Raw genomic sequence first — 11,155 nt, 5'->3', positions numbered from 1 at the left:
TCCCTTGAAGTTTTCCCCACCAACGTGGTGGTCATCGACGACCCGCTCCCTCCTGCGACAAGCGACGCCAGCACCAGCACCGTCACAGAGGTGCTGGTCATCAGCCATGATGGAGCCTCCGATGGAGCCGCCCACAACACACTGCAGGCGGCAGTGCGGGGCTTGTCCGCACCCGTGGCGGAAAACGCGGACGGAGCGATGCTCGAGGCGTTCCGCATCTCGCTCCTCGACAGCGCCCAGAAGCTGGCGGCAATGAAGCACCTCAACGAAGCATACCAGCGCGAGATCGACCGCGCCGTCTGCGGCATGCCGGCTGCTGGCGAACCCAGCCGCGTGGGCACTGTCCGACAACGCGGCGCGGCCATCGCCAGCATGTTGGGGGCCGACCGCCCAGTCTACGCCACGCCAATGGAGAACTTATGTGCCGCCCAGGCGGCGGCAGACGAGCTGGACCACCTGGAGGGTGACGAGCGCCGCTGCATGACGGAGCGCGTCCAGCAGCTCATCGACGCTGCCGCCGTGCAGCAAGAAGCCGGCCGCCGAGTGGTGGAACCCGGCATGCAGGCCGAGAACCTCCCCCCTTGCTGAGAACACGGCGCGACCTCCCGGTCCCCGAAAGGCGGCGCCCGCGACCGAAGAGACCAAGTGCCGGCTGCCAGCCGCAGCCGCACACGCATCACCATCGAGCACGACCAAGACGGCCACCCACGAGCAGTGGAACGGCGGAGCGATCGTCCGCCTCCACCGCGCAGGGAGAGGCGCGCCTGCCCGCCGCCTGTTGAGCACCCGACTCTCGGAGACCGGCTAGGCCGCCGTGAAGGAGTCGGAGAGAACGACGCCCGCCACCGGATCGACCGCCTGGCTCGATCCCTGGCGGTAGAAGAAGAAGATTCAATCGGCCCCCGCATTTGCGACAAGCCCTTCCCCAACGGTTTCTCGCTCCCTCGAGACACTCCCAAGTACATCGGCTCCGTGAAGCCGAAAGATTGGCTGATTGACTACTCCAACGCCGTCAACATAGCAAACGGCAACAAGCGCGTTCCCATGAAGTACGTTCCGCTCGTGCTCCAGGGCACGGCCCGGACATGGCTGAACAGCCTCAAGCCCTACAACGTCAACAGCTGGCTGGACTTCACCGAAGTATTCATCCGCAACTTCGCCAGCACCTAAAAGTGGCCGCCCAAGCCCCACCAGCTCTCTCTGTGCGTTCAAGGCCCGACCGAGTCCACCCGCGATTATTTGACGTGGTGGGCTGAACTGTGCAACTCCTGCGAAGGGGTGCACGAGGTGCATGCCATAGAGTACTTCACTGTCGGGTGCCGAGAGGGCACCTTACTCAAGCACCGACTCCTCTGCGACGAGTCAGCCACGCTCGACGAGCTGCTGATCATAGCAGACAAGTACGCCACTGCCGACTCCTCCATGAAGTCGGAGCTCTGAGTGGACGCATCTGGAAAGGTGCTCCCCTGGCTCCTCAGACACCGGCTGGTGACAATAGTCGGCGCCAGCAGCAGAACGACAAAAATCGCAAGGCCCCGCAGCCGGCTTCCACCAGCCGGCGGCTGGCAAAGGTTGAAGACCAGCAGCTGGAGGGTCAGCCCGGTCCCAAGCGTCAGAAAGGCGGCAAGCCCGCTTAGTTACCCACCTTCTCCTTCGAGCAGACCCTTGATGCTCCCTGCAAGTTCCACAGCGGCGCGAAGCCGTCCAACGACACAACCTGAAAGTGCCACTGGCTCATCGGCATTGCCAAGGGCGAAGGACTACCGCCTCCGCCTGCTGGCCCGCCGGCTCCGCATCCTCAGCAGCCAGCGGCCCGCCCTGTCGCCGCCATCCAAGATGAGTTCCCTGAAGAACACGGAGCCTACGTCGTCTTCACCAGCATGGCTGACGATAGGCACAGCCGACGTCAGCAGCACCGCAAGGTGAATGATGTCGTTTCTGAGACCCTAGAGTTCATGCATTGGTCCGAGAGGCCCATCAGCTGGAGCTGTGCAGACCACCCGGTAGTGATGCCTTCTCCGGGTTCCTATGCCATGGTGCTGGATGCCACCTTCTCAACGGAGAGGTGAGCTACTTGTTTCTCCCGAGTCCTCATAGACGGCGATAGCAGCATCAACATCCTCTACCGCGACATCATGGAGAAGCTGTGCATCAAAGAGAAGAAACTCCAGCCCAGTCGGACTGTCTTCCATGGCATGGTACCTGGCCTTTCCTACTCACCAATCGGCAAGATCAAGATAGTGAAGGAAATATGCCCTAGAGGCAATAATAAAGTTATTATTTTATTTCCTTATATCATGATAAATTTTTATTATTCATGCTAGAATTGTATTAACCGGAAACTTGATACATGTCTGAATACATAGACAAAACAAAGTGTCCCTAGTATGCCTCTAGTAGACTAGCTCGTTAATCAAAGATGGTTAAGTTTCCTAACCATAGACATGTGTTGTCATTTGATGAACGGGATCACATCATTAGAGAATGATGTGATGGACAAGACCCATCCGTTAGCTCGGCATTATGATCGTTGAGTTTTATTGCTATTGCTTTCTTCATGACTTATACATGTTCCTATGACTATGAGATTATGCAACTCCCAAATACCGGAGGAACACCTTGTGTGCTATCAAATGTCACAACGTAACTGGGTGATTATAAAGATGCTCTACCGGTGTCTCCGAAGGTGTTTGTTGGGTTGGCATAGATCGAGATTAGGATTTGTCACTCCAAGTATCGGAGAGGTATCTCTGGGCCCTCTCGGTAATGCACATCACTATAAGCCTGGCAAGCAATGTGACTAATGAGTTAGTTGCGGCATGATGCATTACGAAACAAGTAAAGAGACTTGCCGGTAACGAGATTGAACTAGGTATGATGATACCAACGATCGAATCTCGAGCAAGTAACATACCAATGACAAAGGGAACAACGTATGTTGTTATGCGGTTTGACCGATAAAGATCTTTGTAGAATATGTAGGATCCAATATGAGCATCCAGGTTCCGCTATTGGTTATTGACAGGAGATGTGTCTCGGTCATGTCTACATAGTTCTCGAACCCATAGGGTCCGCACGCTTAATGTTCGATGACGATTTATATTATGAATTTTGTGATTTGATGACCAAAGTTTGTTCGGAGTCCCAGAGGAGATCACGGACATGACGAGGAGTCTCGAAATGGTCGAGACATAAAGATCGATATATTGGAAGGCTATATTCGGACATCGGAAAGGTTCTGAGTGGTTCGGGTATTTTTCGGAGTACCGAAGAGTTACGGGAATTCGCCGGGGGAAGTATTGGGCCTTAATGGGTCATACGGGAAAGGAGAGAAGGGCCTCAAGGGGTGGCCACGCGCCCCCCCATGGGCTGGTCCGAATTGGACTAGGAGGGGGCGGCACCCCCCTCCTTCCTTCTCCCCTCTTCCTCCTTCCCTTCCTTCTCCTAGTTGGAATAGGAAAGGGGGGGCCGAATCCTACTTGGACCGGGAGTCCAAGTAGGACTCCCCCTTTTTGGCGCGCCCCCTCTAGGGCCGCCCTCCTCTTCCCCCTCATTTATATACGTCGGAGGGGGCACCCCAAAGACACACAAGTTGATCTTTAGCCGTGTGTGGTGCCCCTCCACAGTTTTACACCTTGGTCATATCGTCGTAGTGCTTAGGCGAAGCCCTACGCTGGTAACTTCATCATCACCATCACCACGCTGTCGTGCTGACGGAAATCTCCCTCGGCCTCAACTGGATCAAGAGTACGAGGGACATCATCGAGCTGAATGTGTACAGAACACGGAGGTGCCGTACGTTCAGTGCTAGGGTCGGTCGGATCGTGAAGATGTACGACTACATCAACCGCGTTAATATAACGCTTTCGCTTTCGGTCTACGAGGGTACGTGGACACACTCTCCCTGCTCGTTGCTATGCATCACCTAGATAGATCTTGTGTGATCGTAGGAAAAATTTGAAATTACTGCGTTCCTCAACAGTGGCATCCGAGCCAGGTCTATGCGTAGATGTTATATGCATGAGTAGAACACAAAGAGTTGTGGGCGATAATAGTCATACTGCTTACCAGCATGTCATACTTTGATTCGGCGGTATTGTTGGACGAAGCGGCCCAGACCGACATTACATGACCGCGTTCATGAGACTGGTTCTACCGCCGTGCTTTGCACACAGGTGGCTAGTGGGTGTCTGTTTCTCCAACTTTAGTTGAATCGAGTGTGACTACGCCCGGTCCTTGTTGAAGGTTAAAACATCACACTTGATGAAAAAGCGTTGTGTTTTTTATGCGTAGGTAAGAACGGTTCTTGCTAAGCCCATAGCAGCCACGTAAAACTTGCAACAACAAAGTAGAGGACGTCTAACTTGTTTTTGCAGGGCATGTTGTGATGTGATATGGTCAAGACGTGATGAGATCTAAATTGTTGTATGACATGGTCATGTTTTGTTAAAGTTATCGGCAGCTGGCAGAAGCCTTATGGTTGTCTCTTTATTGCATAAGATGCGAGAGCCATGTAATTGCTTTACTTCACCGCTATGCGATAGCAATAGTTGGCGAGACAACCATGTGACGACACGTTGATAGAGATCTAGATGATGGAGATCATGGTGTCATGCCGGTGACGATGGAGATCATGACGGTACTTTGGAGATGGAGATCAAAGGCACAAGATGATGATGGCCATATCATGTCACATATTTTGATTGCATGTGATGTTTATCTTTTTTGCATCTTATTTTGCTTAGTATGGCGGTAGCATTATAAGATGATCTCTCACTAAATTTCAGGGTACAAGTGTTCTCCCTGAGTATGCACAGTTGCGACAGTTCGTCATGCCGAGACACCACGTGATGATCGGGTGTGATAAGCTCTACGTTCACATACAACGAGTGCAAGCCTGTTTTGTACACGCAGAATACTCGGGTTAGACTTGACGAGCCTAGCATATGCAGATATGGCCTTGGAACACTGAGATCGAAAGATCCAATGTGAATCATATAGTGGATATGATCAACATAGTGATGTTCACCATTGACTACTCCATCTCACGTGATGATTGGACCTGGTTTAGTTGATTCGGATCACGTGATCATTTAGATGACTAGAGGGATGTCTATCTAAGTGGGAGTTCTTAAATTAATATGATTAATTGAACTTTAATTTATCATGAACTTAGTCTTGATAGTATTTGCATATCTATGTTGTAGATCAATAGCTCGCGATGTAGTTCCCCATTTATTTTTTGATATGTTCCTAGAGAAAAATAAGTTGAAAGATGTTAGTAGCAATGATGCGGACTAGCTCCGTGATCTGAGGATTATGCTCATTGCTGCACAGAAGTATTATGTCCTTGATGCACCGCTAGGTGACAGAACTATTGCAGGAGCAGATGCAGACGTTATGAACGTTTGCCAAGCTCGGTATGATTACTACTTGATAGTTTAGTGCACAATGCTTTACGGCTTAGAACCGGGACTTCAAAAATGTTTTGAACGACATGGAGCATATGAGATGTTCCAAGAAATGAAATTGGTATTTCATACTCATGCCCGTGTCGAGAGGTATGAGACCTCTGACAGTACTTGGCCTACAAGATGGAGGAGAATAGCTCAACCAGTGAGCATGTGCTCACATTGTCTGGGCACTACAATTTCTTGAATCAAGTGGGAGTTAATCTTCCAGATAAGATAGTAATTGACAAAGTTATCTAGTCACTATCACCAAGTTACTATAACTTCGTGATGAACTATAATATGCAAGGGATGACGAAAATGATTCCCCGAGCTCTTCGCGATACTGAAATCGGCGAAGGTAGAAATCAAGAAAAGCGTCAAGTGTTGATGGTTTAAAAGACCACTAGTTTCAAGTAAAAGGGCAAGGGAAATAAAGGGACCTTCAAGAAGAATGGCAAGCAAGTTGCCACTCCCATGAAGAAGCCCAAAGCTAGACCCAAGCCTGAAACTGAGTGCTTCTACTGCAAAGGAAATGGTCACTGGAAGTGGAACTACCCTAGATACTTGGCGGATAAGAAGGATGGCAAAGTGAACAAAGGTATATTTGATATACATGTTATTGATGTGTACTTTACTAGTGTTTATAGCAACTCCTCGGTATTTGATACTGGTTCAGTTGCTAAGAGTAGTAACTCGAAACGGGAGTTGCAAAATAAACAGATACTAGTTAAGGGCGAGGTGATGATGTGTGTTGGAAGTGATTCCAAGGTTGATAAGATCACCATCGCACACTCCCTTTTTCCTTCGGGATTAGTATTGGAACTAAATAAATATTATTTTGTGTTTGCGTTGAGCATAAATATGATTGGATCATGTTTATTGCGATACGGTTATTCATTTAAGTCAGAGAATAATTGTTGTTCTGTTTACATGAATAAAACCTTCTATGGTCTTACTCCAATGTAAATGGTTTACTGAATCTCGATTGTAGTGATACACATATTCATAATATTGATGCCAAAAGATGCAAAGTTGATAATGATAGTGCAACATATTTAAGGCACTGCTGTTTAGGTCATATTGGTGTAAAGCGCATGAAGAAACTCCATGCTGATGGGCTTTTCGAATCACTTGATTATGAATCACTTGATGCTTGCGAACCATGCCTCTTGGTTAAGATGACTAAGACTCCGTTCTCCGGAACAATGGAGCGAGCAACTGACTTATTGGAAATAATACATACTGATGTATGCGATCCGATGAGTGTTGAGGCTCGCGACGGGTATCGTTATTTCTGACCTTCACAGATGATTTGAGCAGATATGGGTATATCTACTTGATGGAACATAAGTCTGAAACATTTCAACAGTTCAAAGAATTTCAGAGTGAAGTGGAAAATCATCGTAACAAGAAAATAAAGTTTCTACGATCTGATCACGGAGACGAATATTTGAGTTACGAGTTTGGTCTTCATTTGAAACAATGCGGGATAGTTTCGCAACTCACGCCACCCGGAACACCACAGCGTAATGGTGTGTCCGAACGTCGTAACCGCACTTTATTAGATATGGTGCGATCTATGATGTCTCTTACCAATTTATCACTATCGTTTTGGGGTTATGCATTAGAGACAGCTGCATTCACGTTAAATAGGGCACCATCTAAATCCGTTGAGACGACACCATATGAACTGTGGTTTCGCAAGAAACCTAAGCTGTCGTTTCTTGAAGTTTGGGCTTGCGATGCTTATGTCAAAAAGTTTCAGCCTGATAAGCTCAAACCCAAATCGGAGAAGTGCGTCTTCATAGGATACCCAAAAAGAAACTGTTGGGTACACCTTCTATCACAGATCCGAAGGCAAGATTTTCGTTGCTAAGAATGGATCCTTTCTAGAGAAGGAGTTTCTCTCGTAAGAAGTGAGTGGGAGGAAAGTAGAACTTGATGAGGTAATTGTACCTTCTCCCGAAATGGAAAGTAGTTCATCATAGAAATCAGTTCCAATGATGCCTACACCAAATAGTGAGGAAGTTAATGATAATGATCATGAAATTTCAGATCAAGTTACTACAGAACCTCATAGGTCAACCAGAGTACGTTCTGCACGAGAGTGGTACGGGAATCCTATTCTGGAAGTCATGTTACTAGACCATGACGGACCTACGAACTATGAGGAAGCGATGATGAGCCCAGATTCCGCGAAATGGCTTGAGGCCATGAAATCTGTGATAGGATCCATGTATAAGAACAAAGTGTGGACTTTGGTGGACTAGCCCGATGATCGGCAAGCCATTGAGAATAAATGGATCTCCAAGAGGAAGATGGACGCTGATAGTAGTGTTACTATCTACAAAGCTCGACTTGTCGCAAAAGGTTTTCGACAAGTTCAAGGTGTTGACTACGATGAGATTTTCTCACTCGTATCGATGCTTAAAGTCTGTCTGAATCATGTTAGCAATTGCCACGTTTTATGAGATCTGGCAAATGGGTATCAAAATTGCATTCCTTAATGGATTTATTAAAGAACAGTTGAAGATGATGCAACCAGAAAGTTTTGTTGATCCTAAAGGTGCTAACAAAGTGTGCAAGCTCCAGCGATTCATCTATGGACTGGTGCAAGCATCTTGGAGTTGGAATATACGCTTGATGAGTTGATCAAAGCATATAGTTTTATACAAACTTCCGGTGAAGCCTGTATTTACAAGAAAGTGAGTGGGAGCACTACAGCCTTTCTGGTAAGTATATGTGAATGACATATTTTTGATCGGAAATGATGTAGTATTTTCTCGAAAGCATAAAGGAGTGTTTGAAAGGAGTTTTTCAAAGAAAGACCTCGGTAAATATGCTTACATATTGAGCATAAAGATCTATAGAGATAGATCAAGACGCTTGATAAGTGTTTTCAACGAATACATACCTTGACAAGATTTTTGAAGTAGTTCAAAATGGAACAGTCAAAGAAGAGGTTCTTGCCTGTGTTGCAAGGTGTGAAGTTGAGTAAGACTCAAAGCCCGACCAAGGCAGAAGATAGAGAATGAAAGTCATTCCCTATGCCTCATCCATAGGTTCTATAAAGTATGCCATGTCGTGTACTGATACGTCTCCAACGTATCTAATTTTTTATTGTTCCATGCTACTATATTATCCATCTAGGATGTTTTATATGCATTTATATGCTATTTTATATGATTTTCGGGACTAACCTATTAACCTAGAGCCCAGTGCCAGTTTCTGTTTTTTCCTTGTTTTTGAGTATCGCAGAAAAGGAAAACCAAACGGAGTCCAGTTGACCTGAAATTTCACGGAGATTATTTTTGGACCAGAAGAAGCCCACAGAGTATCGGAGGTGGGCCAGAAGAGTCCCGAGGCACCCACGAGGGTGGGGGGCACGCCCTACCCCCCTGGGCGTGCCCCCAACCTCGTGGCCGCCTCGTAGACCCCCTGACTTGTTCCCGACGCCAACACCTCTTATATACACCCAAACTTCCAGAACATAACCTATATCGGGAGTTCCGCCGCCGCAAGCCTCTGTAGCCACCAAAAACCAATCGGGACCCTGTTTCGGCACACTGCCGGAGGGGGGATCCCTCACCGGTGGCCATCTCCATCATCCCGGCGCTCTCCATGACGAGGAGGGAGTAGTTCACCCTCGGGGCTGAGGGTATGTACCAGTAGCTGTGTGTTTGATCTCTCTCTCTCGTGTTCTTGATATGGCACAATCTTGATGTACCGCGAGCTTTGCTATTATAGTTGGATCTTATGATGTTTCTTCCCCTCTATCTCTTGTAATGGATTGAGTTTTCCCTTTGAAGTTATCTTATCGGATTGAGTCTTTAAGGATTTGAGAACACTTGATGTATGTCTTGCATGTGCTTATCTGTGGTGACAATGGGATATTCCCGTGATCTACTTGATGTATGTTTTGCTGATCAACTTGCGGGTTCAGTGACCTTGTGAACTTATGCATAGGGGTTGGCACACGTTTTCGTCTTGGCTCTCCGGTAGAAACTTTGCGGAACTATTTGAAGTTCTTTATGTTGGTTGAATAGATGAATTTGAGATTGTGTGATGCATATCGTATGATCATACCCGCGGATACTTGTGGTGACATTGGAGTATCAAGGTGACATTAGGGTTTTGGTTGATTTGTTTCTTAAGGTGTTATTCTAGTACGAACTCTAGGATAGATCAAACGGAAAGAATAGCTTCATGTTATTTTACTACGGACTCTTGAATAGATCGATCAGAAAGGATAACTTTGAGGTGGTTTCGTACCCTACCATAATCTCTTTGTTTGTTCTCCGCTATTAGTGACTTTGGAGTGACTCTTCATTGCATGTTGAGGGATTGTTATATGATGTAATTATGTTATCCTTGTTGAGAGAACTTGCACTAGTGAAAGTATGAACCCTAGGCCTTGTTTCGAAGCATTGCAATACCGTTTGTGCTCACTTTTATCATTAGTTACCTTGCTGTTTTTATATTTTCAGATTACAAAAACCTATATCTACCATCCATATTGCACTTGTATCACCATCTCTTCACCGAACTAGTGCACCTATACAATTTACCATTGTATTGGGTGTGTTGGGGACACAAGAGACTCTTTATTATTTGGTTGCAGGGTTATTTGATAGAGAGCATCTTCATCCTATGCCTCCCATGGATTGATAAACCTTAGGTCATCCACTTGAGGGAAATTTGCTACTGTCCTACAAACCTCTGCACTTGGAGGCCCAACAACGTCTACAAGAAGAAGGTTGTGTAGTAGACATCATGTACCAGACCTATTGTATACCCAGCCCTGAGTTTGGCAAGGTAGTACAAAATTGATCTAGGAGTAGATCACTGGATATTGGTCAAAATTATCCTTAGAGGACTAAGGAAATATTTCTCGGTTATGGAGGTGATAAAGAGTTCGTCATAAAGAGTTACGTTGATGCAAGCTTTGACACCAATCTAGATGACTCTGAGTCTCAATCTGGATACATATTGAAAGTGGGAGCAATTAGCTAGAGTAGCTCCATGCAGAGCATTGTAGACATAGAAAATTTGCAAAATACATACGGCTCTGAATGTGACAGACCCATTGACTAAGCTTCTCTCACAAGCAAAACATGACCACACCTTAGTAATCTTTTGGAGTTAATCACATAGCAATGTGAACTAGATTATTGACTCTAGTAAAACCTTTTGGGTATTAGTCACATGGCGATGTGAAGTAATCACATGGTGATGTGAACTATTGGTGTTAAATCACATGGCGATGTGAACTAGATTATTGACACTAGTGCAAGTGGGAGACTGATGGAAATATGCCCTAGAGGCAATAATAAAGTTATTATTTTATTTCCTTATATCATGATAAATTTTTATTATTAATGCTAGAATTGTATTAATCGGAAACTTGATAAATGTCTGAATACATAGACAAAACAAAGTGTTCCTAGTATGCCTCTACTGGACTAGCTCGTTAATCAAAGATGGTTAAGTTTCCTGACCATAGACATGTGTTGTCATTTGATGAACGGGGTCACACCGTTAGAGAATGATGTGATGGACAAGACCCATCCGTTACCTCAGCATTATGATCGTTGAGTTTTATTGCTATTGCTTTCTTCCTGACTTATACATGTTCCTCTGACTATGAGATTATGCAGCTCCCGAATACCGGAGGAACACCTCATGTGCTATCAAACGTCACA

Source organism: Aegilops tauschii, chromosome 1 (assembly GCF_002575655.3).
Source record: "Aegilops tauschii subsp. strangulata cultivar AL8/78 chromosome 1, Aet v6.0, whole genome shotgun sequence".
In the NCBI taxonomy this organism is placed as follows: Eukaryota; Viridiplantae; Streptophyta; class Magnoliopsida; order Poales; family Poaceae; genus Aegilops; species Aegilops tauschii.
Note: the sequence above shows the minus strand (reverse complement) of the source record.